Genomic DNA, 16,191 nt, shown 5'->3' with positions numbered 1-16,191 from the left:
CCTGGGCAACATGGCAAAACCCTGTCTCTACAAAAAAATACAGAAATTAGCTGGGCATGGTGACATGTGTCTGTAGTTCCAGCTACCAGGGAGACTGAGGTGGGAAGATTGCTTGACCCTGGGAGGTCAAGGCTGTAGTGAGCCATGATCATGCCACTTCACTCCAGCCTGGGCAACAAAGTAAAATCCTGTCAAAAAACAAAAAACAAGGAAAGAAAGAAAAGAAAAAGAAAAAGAAAAAGAAAAGAAAAGTGAATCAGATATTATAAGAGATAGGAAAAACAAAAACAAAAACAAAAAAACCATATGGACCCTGTGTCACGTAATACCCAACCATCCTTCTTCTCTTTGAAGAGACACCAACTTAGGCACATATTGGAGACTGTCTCTTCCGGGTTTGCAAACCAATATCACTAATAATGCTCTCCTTCCTACTATTTAGCCATCCTGATCATCTTTTGGACAATATAGCTCTCAGAAAGAATGTTTCTGTCAGCCTCCCTAAGGTGTCAGACTTTCAGTCTCCCTCCCGGGAACCTATCCTTCCTAGATCTAGATTGATCTAGACAGGGCAGAGAAAGCCTGGCTGTTTATTTCACCAATGCAGACTTTCTCTACAGATGCAAATCTCCTCCACAAAAGGCACCTTCGCAGGGCTATTCTCATCTTCAGGTCATCTGAACAGCCATCTTGAACTATGTCAAAAAGTATATTTGGGAGTGAATCTCTTTTTGTTTCCTTTAGTGATAACAAGTTGTATAGAAATGACAGTTATTTTCCGATATTTGAAAAATTATTATGCAGAAGAGGAATTAGGTTATTCAGAGAAAACCACTGGGAGAAAGTAGGCAAGTTCCAAGAAGAAGTATTTTAATGTACAACAACTTGACTCTCTAGCAATGGAACCTCTTTAAAAATGAAACATGAGAAACCTCTTTAACAATGGAAATGTACCATTGTTAGCTCTCTAACAATGGAACATGAGAAACTGTTGTGAGAGAGTTCAGGGAAGACATGGAGGATGTTTGGCCAGAGGAGGTGTTGGGGTTAGAGGGAGGGAGCAACAAATTATACTTCCTCTACTCCTGATTTGGAATCAATTTTAAGGTAGACAGAAGATTCACACAGATGGAGAAAAAGTGTCAGCTCTGTTGTTGATAAAGCTGGTTGGCAAATGTGGCTTTAGGCAAGTTAATGCATGATTCACACTCAGGACCATACTTGGCACTTTCCTCAGTATCTTTCTTTTCTTCTTTCCTCAGTATCTTTCTTTTCTTCTTTCCTCACTATCTTACGATGTTGCCCAACCTAAAGTGCAATGGCTATTCACAGGTGTGATCATAGAGCACAACAGCACTGCAGCCTGGAACTCCTGGGCTCAAACAATCCTTCCCCCTCAGCCTCCTGAGCCACTGGCTCTACAGGCATGTGCCACCACACCCAGTTTATAAGACTATGTTTCTTAAAATACATTTTCAATCTTAGTTTGCTGCTGTTTCTCCATTCCCCTTTACCTCTTAATACAGACCTTCTTGATTACTCTTTTTTCCCAGTTGACTGATATTCTGTTCAGGATAAGAGTACCTCTTTTTAAGACTAAATAATGCTTCCTTCCTGATTCCTTCTCTCCCAAGGTTGGCAGTAAAGTGTTGCTATACTACCATATTAACACATCTTAGGGATTCCAGAGAGCCCTCAAGGGGACATCAAACAAGATTCTCAGACGAGCCTTTAACAGAACCTATGGAGAGATGGAGGAGCACGCCGATGAAAACACTAGACCTTAAAAGTTCTAGTAGACTCTTCCTTGTCCTTATTGTGAAGCACCTGCAGAATCCCCTTCACTGCCATTCACACACAAGTATCTGGCAAAAAATGTAAAGACAAGAGATAAATTTGCTTTTTATAGAGAAAGTTGGATAACTAAGGAAGGTCAGGAGTAGGAATTAAGAGAAGAATCAATGTCTCTAACCGTTCAAAGGATTTTCAGAGAGAAGAAGGATTAGATTTCATTTTACTCAGCTCCTAAGAGAAGAGAAGGACTAGTGAAGGTAGTGGATGGAGGGGGCCATGATAGGAAGGTGGATATTTGCTTCCCTTAAAAGACTTTCTTACAAGCGGGAATGTACTCTGCCTTATTTGGGAGAGTGATTGTCCCCCTCACTAATGGAAGTGAAGCCTAGGTTACAGTGTCAGGGGTGTGGAAGAGAAGATCCAGGAATTTGGCCAAGAAATGACAGCATTAAGTGCTTTTAAGGTCTCTTCCAACCCTGACTATTCACAATCCTGTCAGTAGGAATGTTTTATCTATGACCTCAGAGATGTTTTGGAGCAAGAAGTGGCAAAATAAATAAATAAATAAATAAATAAATAAATAGCACCACCCTCCATTTGACATACAAATCTTTATTTAATTTTGCTTCTTTCATTTTACTTTTTAGTTTTCCAAATCATCTCATGCAATCCTCCCATTTTATAATCCATTATTAAATTCAGTGGCCCTTTCTAAGCTCTCTGTCTCCTTTGACAGATGATGTGGGTCATTGTTTTGTCCTCCTTGGAATCTCTTCTCCTACCATCTGTGGCAGCAAGTTATCTTATTTCCATCCTTGACTGTGTTTTAAATTCTTCTGCCTTTTAATGTGGGTATAACGTTATCAATGGCCTACTTTTTTCTCTTTCTCTCTCTAGTCTCAACTTCAAAGTGTGACTACAATGGAGGTAACACTCATATCTTGGTTATATTTCTTTTTTCTGAGATACACTGTCTCATCATTGGCTGCTTCATGAGAATTTCCTACTTCATTTCCATTGTCACTTCAAACTTTGTAACCTAAAATAAACTTACCCCTCTTACTTAAGAAGAGAGTTGGGTGCACCTTCCATGTGCTTACCGAAGACCCCTTACTTCCTCTGTCATTAGGGTGACTACCCACCCTAGACACTGCCCCAGTGTAATTATTTTTAAATTTCTTTTATTTCAATAGTTTTTGGGGTACAGGTGGTGTTTGGTTACATGTATAAGTTCTTTAGTGGTGACTTCTGAGATTTTGGTGCACTCATCACCTGAGCAGTATACACTGTACCCAATGTGTATTCTTTTATCTCTCACCCCTCTCCCACCATTCCCACTGAGTCCTCAAAGTCCATTGTATCATTCTTATGCCTTTGTGTCCTCACAGCTTAGCACCGAATTATAAGTGAGAACATACGATGTTTGGTTTTTCATTCCTGAGTTACTTCACTTACAATAATGGTCTTCAACTCCATCTAGGTTACTGCAAATGCCATTATTTTGTTCCTTTTTATGGCTGAGTGGTATTCCATGGTATATATATATATATATATACACCACATTTTCTTTATCCACTAATTGATTGATGGGCATTTGGGTGGGTTCCATGTTTTTGCAATTGTGAATTGTGCTGCTATAAACATGCAGGTACAAGTGTCTTTTTCATACAATGACTTCTTTTCCTCTGGGTAGATACCTAGTAGTGAGATTGCTAGATCAAATGGTAGATCTACTTTTAGTTATTTAAGGAACATCCATACTCTTTTACATAGTGGTTGTATTAGTTTACATTCCCACCAGCAGTGTAAAACTGTTCCCTTTTCACCACATCCACACTAACTTCTATTATTTTTTATTTTTGGCCATTCTTGAAGGTGTAAGCTGGTATCGCACTGTCATTTTGATTTGCATTTCCCTGATTATTAGTGATGTTGAGCATTTTTTTCATATTTATTGGCCATTTGCATATCTTCTTTTGAGAACTGTCTATTCACATCCTTAGTCCACTTTTGGATGGGGTTATCTGTTTTGTGTTGTTTTGTTTTTTGCTGATTTGTTTGAGTTTCTTGTAGATTCCTTGAGATGTGACTTTAGTCCTTTGTCAGATGCAGTTTTTGAAGATTTTCTCCCACTCTGTGCATTGCCTGTTTACTCTGCTAATTATTTATTTTGTTGTGCAGAAGCTTTTTAGTTTAATTAAGTCCTCTCTATTTCTTTTTGTTGCACTTGCTTTTGGGTTCATGGTCATGAAGTCTTTGCTTAAACCAATGTCTAGAAGGGGTTTTTGTGATGTTACCTTCTAGAATTTTTATGGTTTCAGTTCTTAGATTTAAGTCTTTGATCCATCTTGAGTTGATTTTTGTATAAGGTGAGAGATGAGGATCCAGCTTCATTCTTCTACATGTGGCTTGCCAATTATCCCAGCACCATTTGTTGAATAGGGTGTCGTTTCCCCACTTTATGTTTTTGTTGCTTTGTCAAAGATCAGTTTGTTGTAAGTATTTGGCTTTATTTCTGGGTTCTCTGTTCTACTTCATTGGTCTGTGTGCCCATTTTAATACTAGTACCATGCTGTTTTAATGACTATAGCCTTGTAGTATAGTTTAAAGTCAGGTAATGTGATGCCTCTAGATTTGTTCTTTTTGCTTAGTCTTGCTTTGGCTATGTAGGCTCTTTTTGGGTTCCATATTAATTTTAGGATTGTTTTCTCTAGTTCCATGAAGAATGATGATGGTATTTTCATGGGAATTGCATTGAATTTGCAGATTGCTTTTGGCAGTATGGTCATTTTCACAATATTGAGTCTACCCATCCATGAGCATGGGATATATTTCCATTTGTTTGTGTCATCTATGATTTCTTTCAGCAGTGTTTTGTAGTTTTCCTTATAGAGGTCTTTCACCTCCTTGGTTAGGTGTATTTCTAAGTATTTTAATTTTTTTGCAGCTATTGTAAAAGGGGTAGAATTCTTGATTTGATCCTCAGCTTGGTCACCATTGGTGTATAGCAGTGCTATTGGTTTGTGTATATTGATTTTTTGTCTTGAAACTTTACTGAATTCATTTATCACATCTAGGAGTTTTTTTTGATGAGTAGGGTTTGATACCTTCTACAATTATACCACCAGTGAAAAGCGACAGTTTGACTTCCTTTTTACCAATTTTGATGCCCTTGATTTCTTTCTCCTGTCTGATTGCTTTGACTAGGACTTCCAGTGCTATGTTGAATGGAAGTAGTGAAAGTGGGCATCCTTGCATTCTTCCAGTTCTCAGGGGGGAATGCTTTCAACTTTTCCCTGTTCAGTATAATGTTGGCTGTGAGTTTGTCATAGATGGTTTTTATTACCTTGAGTTATGTCCCATCTATGCCAATTTTGCCAAGGGTTTTAAACATGAAAGAATGCTGGATTTTGTCAAATGCTTTCTCTGTGTCTAATGAGATGAGTATATGATTTTTGTTTTTAACTCTGTTTATGTGGTGTGTCACATTTATTGACTTGTGTATATTAAATTATCCCTGCATTCCTGATATGAAACCCACTTGATCATGGTGGATTATCTTTCTGATATGCTGTTGGATTCGGTTAGCTAGTATTTTGTTGAGGATTTTTGCATCTATGTTCATCAGGGATATTAGTCTCTGTAGTTTTCTTTTTTTGTTATGTCCTTTCCTGGCTTTGGTATTAGGGTGATATTGGCTTCGTAGAATGATTTAGGAAGGATTCCCTCTTTCTCTGTCTTTTTGAATAGTTTCAATAAGATTGATATCAATTCTTCTTTGAATTCCTGATAAAATTCAGCTGTGAATCTATCTGGTCCTGGACTTTCTTGTTGTCGGCAATTTTTAAATTACCATTATTTTTATCTCGCTGCTTGTTATTGGTCTGTTCAAAATTTCTATTTCTTCCTGGTTTAATCTAGGAGTTCTGTACGTTTTCAGAAATTTATCCAACTCCTCTCAGTTTTCTAGTTTGTGCACATAAAGGTGTTCATAAAAACCTTGAATGGTCTTTTGTATTTCTGTTGTATTGGTTGTAATATCTCCCATGTTGTTTCTAACTGAGCTTATTTGGATCTTCTCTCTTCTTTTCTTGGTTAATCTCACTAATGATCTATCCTTTTTCTTTCTCTTTCAACAGACCAGGTTTTCGTTTCATTTATCTTTGGTATTGTTTTCTGTTTGTTTTAATTTCATTTAGTTCTGCTGTCATCTTGGTTGTTTGTTTTATTTTGCTGGGTTTGAGTTTGGTTTATTCACGTTTCTCTAGTTCCTTGAGAGGTGACCTTAGATTGTCTATTTGTACTCTTTCAGATTTTTTGATGTAGGGATTTAATGCTATGAAATTTTCTCTTTGCACTGCTTTTGCTGTATCTCAGAAGTTTTGATAGGTTGTGTCACTATTATTGTTCATTTCAAAGAAGTTTTAAATTTCTATCTTGATTCCATTGCTGATGCAAAGATCATTCAGGAGCAGATTATTTAATTTCCATGTATTTGCATAGTTTTGAGGGTTCCTTTTGGAGTTGATTTCCAATTTTATTCCACTGTGGTCTGATAGAGTACTTGATATAACTTTGATTTTCTTTAATTTATTGAGACTTGTTTTTCGGCCTATGTTCCACGTTCTGATGAGTAGAATATATATTTTACAGTTGTTGAGAGTGCTGTAAATATTTGTTAAGTCCATTTATTCTAGGGTATAGTTTCTTTGTTTATTTTCTGTCTTGATACTTTCTAGTTCTGTCAGTGGAGTATTGAAGCCCCCCACTATTATTGTATTCTGTCTATCTCATTTCTTTTTATTTATTTATTTTTTTTTTTATCATACTTTAAGTTCTAGGGTACATGTGCACAACATGCAGGTTTGTTACATATGTATACATGTGCCACGTTGGTGTGCTGCACCCATTAACTCATCATTTACATGAGGTATATCTCCTAATGCTATCCCTCCCCCCTCCCCTCATCCCCCAAAAGGTCCCAGTGTGTGATATTCCCTTTCCTATGTCCAAGTGTTCTCATTGTTCAGTTCCCACCTATGAGTGAGAACATGCCGTGTTTGATTTTCTGTTCTTGCGATAGTTTGCTGAGAATGATGGTTTCCAGCTGCATCCATGTCCCTACAAAGGACATGAATTCATCCTTTTTTGTGACTGCATAGTATTCCATGGTGTATATGTGCCACATTTTCTTAATCCAGTCTGTCACTGATGGACATTTGGGTTGGTTCCAAGTCTTTGCTATTGTGAATAGTGCTGCAACAAACATACATGTGCATGCATCTTTGTAGGAGCAAGATTTATTATTCTTTGGGCATATACCCAGTAATGGGATGGCTGGATCAAATGGTATTTTTAGTTCTAGATCCTTGAGGAATTGCCACACCATCTTCCACAATGGTTGAAGTAGTTTATAGTCCCACCAACAGTGTAAAAGTGTTCCTATTTGTCCACATCCTCTCCAGGACCTGTTGTTTCCTCACTTTTTAGTGATCACCATTCTAACTAGTGTGAGATGGTATCTCATTGTGGTTTTGATTTGCATTTCTCTGATGGCTAGTGATGATGAGCATTTTTTATGTGTCTGTTGGCTGCATAAAAGTCTTCTTTTAAGAAGTGTCTGTTCATATCCTTTGCCCACTTTTTGATGGGGTTGTTTGTTTTTTTCTTGTAAATTTGTAAATTTGTTTGAATTCTTTGTTGGTTCTGGATGTCAGATGAGTGGATTGCAAAAATTTTCTCCCATTCTGTAGGTTGCCTGTTCACTCTGATGGTAGTTTCTTTTGCTGTGCAGAAGCTCTTTTTTTTTTTTTTTTTTTTTTTTTTTGAGACGGAGTCTCACGCTGTTGCCCAGGCTGGAGTGCAGTGGCGCGATCTCGGCTCACTGCAAGCTCCGCCTCCCGGGTTCCCGCCATTCTCCTGCCTCAGCCTCCTGAGTAGCTGGGACTACAGGCGCCCGCCACCGCGCCCGGCTAATTTTTTGTATTTTTAGTAGAGACGGGGTTTCACTGTGGTCTCGATCTCCTGACCTTGTGATCCGCCCGCCTCGGCCTCCCAAAGTGCTGGGATTACAGGCTTGAGCCACCGCGCCCGGCCGCAGAAGCTCTTTAGTTTAATTAGATCCCATTTGTCAATTTTGGCTTTTGTTTCCTTTGCTTTTTGTCTTTTAGACATGAAGTCCTTGCCCATGGCTATGTCCTGAATGGTATTGCCTAGGTTTTCTTCTAGGGTTTTTATGGTTTTAGGTCTAACATTTAAGTCTCTAATTCATCTTGAATTAATTTTTGTGTAAAGTGTAAGGAAGGGATCCAGTTTCAGCTTTCTACGTAGGGCTAGCCAGCTTTCCCAGCAGCATTTATTAAATAGGGAATCCTTTCCTCATTTCTTGTTTTTGTCAGGTTTGTCAAAGATCAGATGGCTGTAGATGTGTGATATTATTTCTGAGGGCTTTGTTCTGTTCCATTGGTCTATATCTCTGTTTTGCTACCAGTACTGTGCTGTTTTGATTACTGTAGCCGTGTAGTATAGTTTGAAGTCAGATAACGTGATGCCTCCAGCTTTGTTTTTTTTGCTTAGGATTGTCTTGACAATGCGGGCTCTTTTTTGATTTCATATGAACTTTAAAGTAGTTTTTTCCAATTCTGTGAAGAAAGTCATTTGTAGCTTAATGGGGATGGCATTGAATCTATAAATTACCTTGGGCAGTATGACCATTTTCACGATATTGGTTCCTCCTATCCATGAGGGTGGAATGTTCTTCCATTTGTTTGTATCCTCTTTTATTTCATTGAGCAGTGGTTTGTAGTTCTCCTTGAAGAGGTCCTTCACATCCCTTGTAAGTTGGATTCCTAGGTATTTCATTCTCTTTGAAGTAGTTGTGAATGGGAGTTCACTCATGATTTGGCTCTCTGTTTGTCTGTTATTGGTGTATAAGAATGCCTGTGATTTTTGCACATTGATTTTGTATCCTGAGACTTTGCTGAAGTTGCTTAGCAGCTTAAGGAGATTTTGGGCTGAGATGATGGGCTGAGATGATAAATACACAATCAGGTCATCTGCAAAGGATGGTTTGACTTCTTCTTTTCCTAATTGAATACCTTTATTTCTTTTTCCTGCCTGATTGCCCTGGCCAGAACTTCCAACACTATGTTGAATAGGAATTGTGAGAAAGGGCATCCCTCTTTTGTGCCAGTTTTCAAAGGGAATGCTTACAGTTTTTACCCGTTCAGTATGATATTGGCTATGGGTTTGTCATAAATAGCTCTTATTATTTTGAGGTGCATTCCATCAATACCAAATTTATTGAGAGTTTTTAGCATGAAGGGCTGTTGAATTTTGTCAAAGGCCTTTTCTGCATCTATTGAGATAATCATGTGGTTTTTGTCTTTGGTTCTGTTTATATGCTGGATTATGTTTATTGATTTGTGTATGTTGAACCAGCCTTGCATCCCAGGGATGAAGCCCACTTGATCATGGTGAATAAGCTTTTTGATGTGCTGCTGGATCCGGTTTGCCAGTATTTCATTGAGGATTTTTGCATCGATGTTCATCAGGGCTATTGGTCTAAAATTCTCTTTTTTTTGTTGTGTCTCTGCCAGGCTTTGGTATCAGGATGATGCTGGCCTCATAAAATGAGTTAGGGAGGATTCCCTCTTTTTCTATTGATTGGAATAGTTTCAGAAGGAATGGTACCAACTCCTCCTTGTACCTCTGGTAGAATTCAGCTGTGAATCCGTCTGGTCCTGGACTTTTTTTGATTGGTAGGCTATTAATTATTGCCTCACTTTCAGAGACTATTATTGGTCTATTCAGAGATTCAACTTCTTCCTGGTTTAGTCTTGGGAGAGTGTATGTGTCTGGGAATTTATCCCTTTCTTCTAGGTTTTCTAGTTTATTTATGGAGAAGTGTTTCTAGTACTCTCTGATGGTAATTTGCATTTCTGTGGGGTTGATGGTGATAACCCCTTTACCATTTTTTATTGCATCTATTTGATTCTTCTCTCTTTTCGTCTTTATTAGTCTTGCTAGTGGTCTATCAATTTTGTTATCTTTTCAAAAAACCAGCTCCTGGATTCATTGATTTTTTGAACGGTTTTGTGTGTCTCTATCTCCTTCAGTTCTGCTCCGATCTTAGTTATTTCTTGCCTTCTGCTAGCTTTTGAATGTGTTTGCTCTTGCTTCTCTAGTTCTTTTAACTGTGATGTTAGGATGTCCATTTTAGATCTTTCCTGCTTTCTCTTGTGGGCATTTAGTGCTACAAATTTCCCTCTACACACTGCTTTAGATGTGTCTCAGAGATTCTGGTATGTTGTATCTTTGTTCTCATTGGTCTCAAAGAACATCTTTATTTCTGCCTTCATTTTGTTATGTATCCAGTAGTCATTCAGGAGCAGGTTGTTCAGTTTCCATGTAGTTGAGCAGTTTTGAGTGAGTTTCTTAATCCTCAGTTCTAGCTTGATTGCACTGTGGTCTGAGAGACAGTTAGTTATAATTTCTGTTCTTTTACATTTGCTGAGGAGTGCTTTACTTCCAACTATGTGCTCAATTTTGAATAAGTGTGATGAGGTGCTGAGAACAATGTATATTCTCTTGATTTGGGGTGGAGAGTTCTGTAGATGTTTATTAGGTCTGCTTAGTGCAGAGCTGAGTTCAAGTCCTGTATATCCTTGTTAACTTTCTGTCTTGTGGATCTGTCTAATGTTGACAGTAGGGTTTTAAAGACTCCCATTATTATTTTGTGGGAGTCTAAGTCTGTTTGTAAGTCTCTAAGGACTTGCTTTATGAATCTGGGTACTCCTGTATTGAGTGCATATATATTTAGGATAGTTAGCTCTTCTTGTTGAATTGATCCCTTTACCATTATGTAATGGTCTTCTTTGTCTGTTTTGATCTTTATTGGCTTAAAGTCTGTTTTATCAGAGACTAGGATTGCAACCCCTGCCTTTTTTTTTTGTTTTCCATTTGCCTGGTAGATCTTTCTCCATCCCTTTATTTTGAGCCTATGTGTGTCGCTGCACGTGAGATGGGTCTCCTGAATACAGCACACTGATGGGTCTTGACTCTTTATCCAATTTGTGAGTCTGTGTCTTTTAATTGGAGCATTTAGCCCATTTACATTTAAGGTTAATATTGTTATGTGTGAATTTGATCCTGTTATCATGATGTTAGCTGGTTAGTTTGCTCATTAGTTGATGCAGTTTCTTCCTAGCACCGATGGTCTTTACATTTTGGCATTTTTTTGCAGTGGCTGGTACTGCTTGTTTCTTTCCAAGTTTTGTGCTTCCTTCAGGAGCTCTTGTAGGGCAGGCCTGGTGGTGACAAAAATCTCTCAGAATTTGCTTTTCTGTAAAGGATTTTATTTCTCCTTCACTTAGGAAACTTAGTTTGGCTGGATATGAAATTCTGTGTTGAAAATTCTTTTCTTTAAGAATGTTGAATACTGGCCCCCACTATCCTCTGGCTTGTAGAGTTTCTGCTGAGAGACCTGCTGTTAGTCTGATGGGCTTCCCTTTGTGAGTAACCTGACCTTTCCCTCTGGCTGCCCATAACATTTTTTCCTCCATTTCAACTTTGGTGAATCTGACAATTATGTGTCTTCAAGTTGCTCTTCTCAAGGAGTATCTCTGTGGCATTCTCTGTATTTCCTGAATTTGAATGTCGGCCTGCCTTGCCAGGTTGGGGAAGTTATCCTGGATAATATCCTGCAGAGTGGTTTCTAACTTGTTTCCATTCTCCCCGTCACTTTCAGGTACACCAATCAGATGTAGATTTGGTCTTTCCACATAGTCCCATACTTCTTGGAGGCTTTGTTCATTTCTTTTTACTCTTTTTTCTCTAAACTTCTCTTCTGACTTCATTTCATTCATTTGATCTTCAATCACTGATACCCTTTCTTCCAGTTGATCGAATCGGTTACCGAAGCTTGTGCAGTTGTCACGTAGTTCTCGTGCCATGGTTTTCATCTCTATCAGGTCATTTAAGGACTCTCTACATTGGTTATTCTAGTTAGCCATTCATCTAATCTTTTTTCAAGGTTTTTAGCTTCTTTGCAGTGGATTCGAACTTCCTCCTTTAGCTTGGAGAAGTTTGATCATCTGAAGCCTTCTCTCAACTTGTCAAAGTCATTCTCTGTCCTGTTTTGTTCCATTGCTGGTGAGGAGCTGCATTACTTTGGAGGGGGAGAGGTGCTCTGATTTTTAGAATTTTCAGCTTTTCTGCTCTGTTTTTCCCTCATCTTTGTGGTTTTATCTACCATTGGTCTTTGACGATGGTGACGTACAGTGGGGTTTTGGTGTGGATGTCCTTTCTGCTTGTTAGTTTTCCTTCTAACAGTCAGGACCCTCAGCTGCAGGTCTGTTGGAGTTTGCTCGAGGTCCACTCCAGAGGCTGTTTGCCTGGGTATCAGCAGTAGAGGCTGCAGAAGAGTGGATATTACTGAACAGCAAATGTTGCTGCCTGATTGTTCCTCTGGAAGCTTCATCTCAGAGGGGTACCCGGCTGTGTGAGTTGTCCGTCTGCTCCTACCTGGGGGTGGCTCCCAGTTAGGCTACTCAGGGGTCAGGGACCCACTTGAGGAGGCAGTCTGTCTGTTCTCAGATCTCAACCTCCGTACTGGGAGAACCACTACTCCCTTCAAAGCTGTCAGACAGGGACATTTAAATCTGCAGAGGTTTCTGCTGCCTTTTATTTGGCTATGCCCTGTCCCCAGAGGTGGAATCTACAAAGGCAGGCAGGCCTCCTTGAGCTGTGGTGGGCTGCACCCAGTTCGAGCTTCCCGGCTGCTTTGTTTACCTACTCAAGCCTCAACAATGGCGGGCACCCCTCCCCCAGCCTCACTGCCACCTTGCAGTTAGATCTCAGACTGCTGTGCTAGCAGTGAGTGAGGCTCCGTGGGTGTGGCACCCTCTGAGTCTGTCATGGGATATAATATCCTGGTGTGCCATTTGCTAAGACCCTTGGAAAAGCACAGTGTTAGGGTGGGAATGACAAGATTTTCCAGGTGCTGTGTGTCACGGTTTCCCTTGGCTAGGAAAGGGAATTCCCTTACCCCTTGTGCTTCCTGGGTGATGCAATGCCTCGCTCTGCTTTGGCTCTCGCTCGGTGGGCTGCACCCACTGTCCAACATACCCCAGTGTGATGAACCTGGTACCCCAGTTGGAAATGCAGAAATCACCCATCTTCTGTGTCACTCACACTGGGAACTGTAGCCTGGAGCTGTTCCTATTCGGCCATCTTGGAACCACCACTGCCTGTCTGTCTCATTTCTTACATCTAGTAGTGATTGTTTTATAAATTTGGAAACTCCAGTGTTAGGTGCATATATATTTAGGATTGTAATATTTTCCTGCTGGACTAGTCCTTTTATTGTTATGTAATGTCCCTCTTTGTCTTTTAAAACTATTCTTGCTTTAAAGTCTGTTTTGTCTGATATAAGAATAGTTACTCCTGCTCAATTTCATGTCCATTTACATGCAGTATATTTTTCCACCCCTTTACCTTAAGTTTATGTTAGTCCTTATGTGTTAGGCAAGTCTCTCGAAGACAGCAGATACTTGGCTGGTGAATTCTTATTCATTCTGACATTCTGGATCTTGGAAGTGGAGCAGTTAGGCCATTTACATTTACTGTTAGTGTTGAGATATGATGTACTATTGTATTCATTGTGCTAGTTGTTGCCTGAATTTCTTGTTTGTTTGTTTGTTTTTCATTGTGGTATTATTTCATAGGTCCTGTGAGATTTATGTTTTAAGAAGGTTCTATTTTGGTGTATTTTGAGGTTTTGTTTCAAGATTTAGAACTCCTTTTAGCATTTCTTGTAGTGCTGACTTTGTAGTGGCAAATTCTCTTGGTAGTGATAAATTCAGCATTTGCTTGCCTGAAAAAGACTTTATCTTCCCTTTGTATATGAAGCTTAGTTTTCCTGGGTACAAAATTCTTGGCTGATAATTATTCTTTTAAGGAGGCTAAAGTAAGGATAATTACTTCATTTAAGGAGATGAAAGATGAAGGGGTGGCCTGCCCCTCCACACATGTGGGTGTTTCTCGTTAGGTGGAACGAGAGACTTGAGAAAAGAAATAAGACACAGAGACAAAGTATAGAGAAAGAAAAGCGGGGGCCCAGGGGACCGGCGCTCAGCTTACAGAGGACCCACGCCAGCCCCGGTCTCTGAGTTCCCTTAGTATTTATTGATAATTATCTTTACCATCTTAAAGACAGGGGAGTGGCAGGACAATAGGATCAAAGAAAAAAGAGGAAATCGGCAGTAAGACATATGAACAAAAACCTCTGTGACATGAATAAGTTCAAAGGAAAATGCTGTGCCTTGAGATGCATATGCAAACATCTCCATAAACCTTTTAGCAGCATAGTTTCAGTCTATCACATGGGGAGAAACCTTAGACAATACCTAGCTTTCCTAGGCAGAGGTCCCTGGGACCTTTGGCCGTGTACGTGTCTCTGGGTAGTTGAAATTAAGAGAATGGTCATAACTTTTAACCAGCAAGCTACCTTCAGGCATTTGTTTAACAAAGACACATCCTGCACAGCCCAAAATCCATTAAACCTTGAGTCACTGCAACACATGTCTCTTGCAAAGGACAAGGTTGGGGGTAGGGTCACAGATTAACAGCATCACAAATACAGAACAAAATGGAGTCTCTTATGTCTACTTCTTTCTATATAGACACAGTAACAGGCTGATCTCTCTTCCTTTTCCCCACAGAAAGATAGGACTCCAATCCCCTCTAACTTGTAGGGTTTCTGCTGAGGAATCTGCTGTTAATCTTGTAGGTTTTCCTTTATAGGTTAGCTGATGCTTTTGCGTCACAGCTCTTAAGATTCATTCCTTCATCTTGACTTTAGATAACCTGATGACTGTGTGTTTAGGTAATTATCTTTTTGCAATGAATTACCTGGGTGTTCTTTGAGTTTCTTGTATTTGGATGTCTAGATCTCTAGCAAAGCCAGAGAAGTTTTCCTCAATTATTTCCTCAAATTAGTTTTCCAAAATTTAGATTTCTCTTCTTCCTCAGGAACACAAATTATTCTAATGTTTGGTCGTTTAACATAATCCCAAATTGGTTGGAGGCTTTGTTCATTAAAACAAATTTTTTTTCTTTGTCTGTGTTGGATTGGGTCAAGACAATAGCATTGTCTTTGAGCTCTGAGGTTCTTTCTTCTACTTGTTCAATTCTATTGTTAAACCTTTTCAGTATATTTTGCATTTCTCTAAGCATGTCTTTTATTTCCAGAAGTTCTTATTGTTTTTTATTTATAATATGTATTTCTCTGAAGTATTTGTGTCCATATCTTGTGTTATTTTAGAAATTTCTTTAAGTTGGTTTTCACCTTTCTCTGGTGCCTACTTGAGTAGCTTAATAATCAACCTTCTGAATTCTTTTTCTGGCAATTCAGAGATTTCTTCTTGGTTTGGATCTATTACTGGTGAACTAGTGTAATCTTTCGGTGGTGTTATAGAACTCTGTTTTATTATATTGCCAGAATTGTTTTTCTGGTTCTTTCTCATTTGGGTCAATTACGTCAGAGGAAAGTTCTGGGACTCAAGGGCTGCTGTTCAGATTCTTTTGTCCCACAGAGTGATCCTTTGATGTGGTGCTCTCCCCTTTCCCCTAGAGATAGGGCTTCCTGAGAGCTGAACTGCAGTGATTGTTATTGCTTTTCTGGGTCTAGCCACCTAGTGGACCTACCAGGCTCCAGGCTGGTACTGGGGAGTGTCTGCAAAAAGTCCTGTGTTGTGATCTATTTTCAGGCTTCTCAACCATGGATAGCAGCACTACTCCAGTGGAGGTAGCAGGGGAGTGAAGCGGATTTTGTGAGAGTCCTTGGTTGTAGTTTTGTTTAGTGCGTGGGTTTTCTCAAATGCTGGTTATACTCACAGTGAAGTTGTCATGTGGACAGACTCAGGACCTCTGGTTAGCCAGGATGTTACAAGTGGTGGAATTAGCTGTTGTTTTCTCCTTCCTTGGAGCAGGGCTACTTTGTTATGAGTTGCTGTAATGGCTTGACTTGATTGGCCTCCAGCCAGAAGGTGGCAATTTCAAGACAGCATCAGCTGCAGCAGTATAGGGGGAATACAAACTTGCTCTAAGGTCACCTGGATAAGTATTTGGGTTTCTCAGGTGATGGGCAGGGCCACAGAACTCCCACAAGATTATGTCTTTTGTCTTCAGCTACCAGGGTGGGCAGAGAAAAACCATCAGGTAGGGGCAGAGTTGGGCATGTCTGAGCTCAGACTATCCTTGGGCAGGGCTTAACATGGCAACTGTGGAGTATGGGGGTGTGGTTCTCAGGCCAATGGAGTTATGTTCCCCAGGGGGATTATGGCTGCCTCTGCTGCTTTGTACAGGTAGCCAGGGAAGTGGGGGAAAGCCAGCGGT

Source organism: Macaca fascicularis, chromosome 1 (genome assembly GCF_037993035.2).
Source record: "Macaca fascicularis isolate 582-1 chromosome 1, T2T-MFA8v1.1".
Lineage (NCBI taxonomy): Eukaryota > Metazoa > Chordata > Mammalia > Primates > Cercopithecidae > Macaca > Macaca fascicularis.
The sequence above is the reverse complement of the archived record's forward strand: the minus strand, read 5'-3'. Positions refer to the sequence as shown.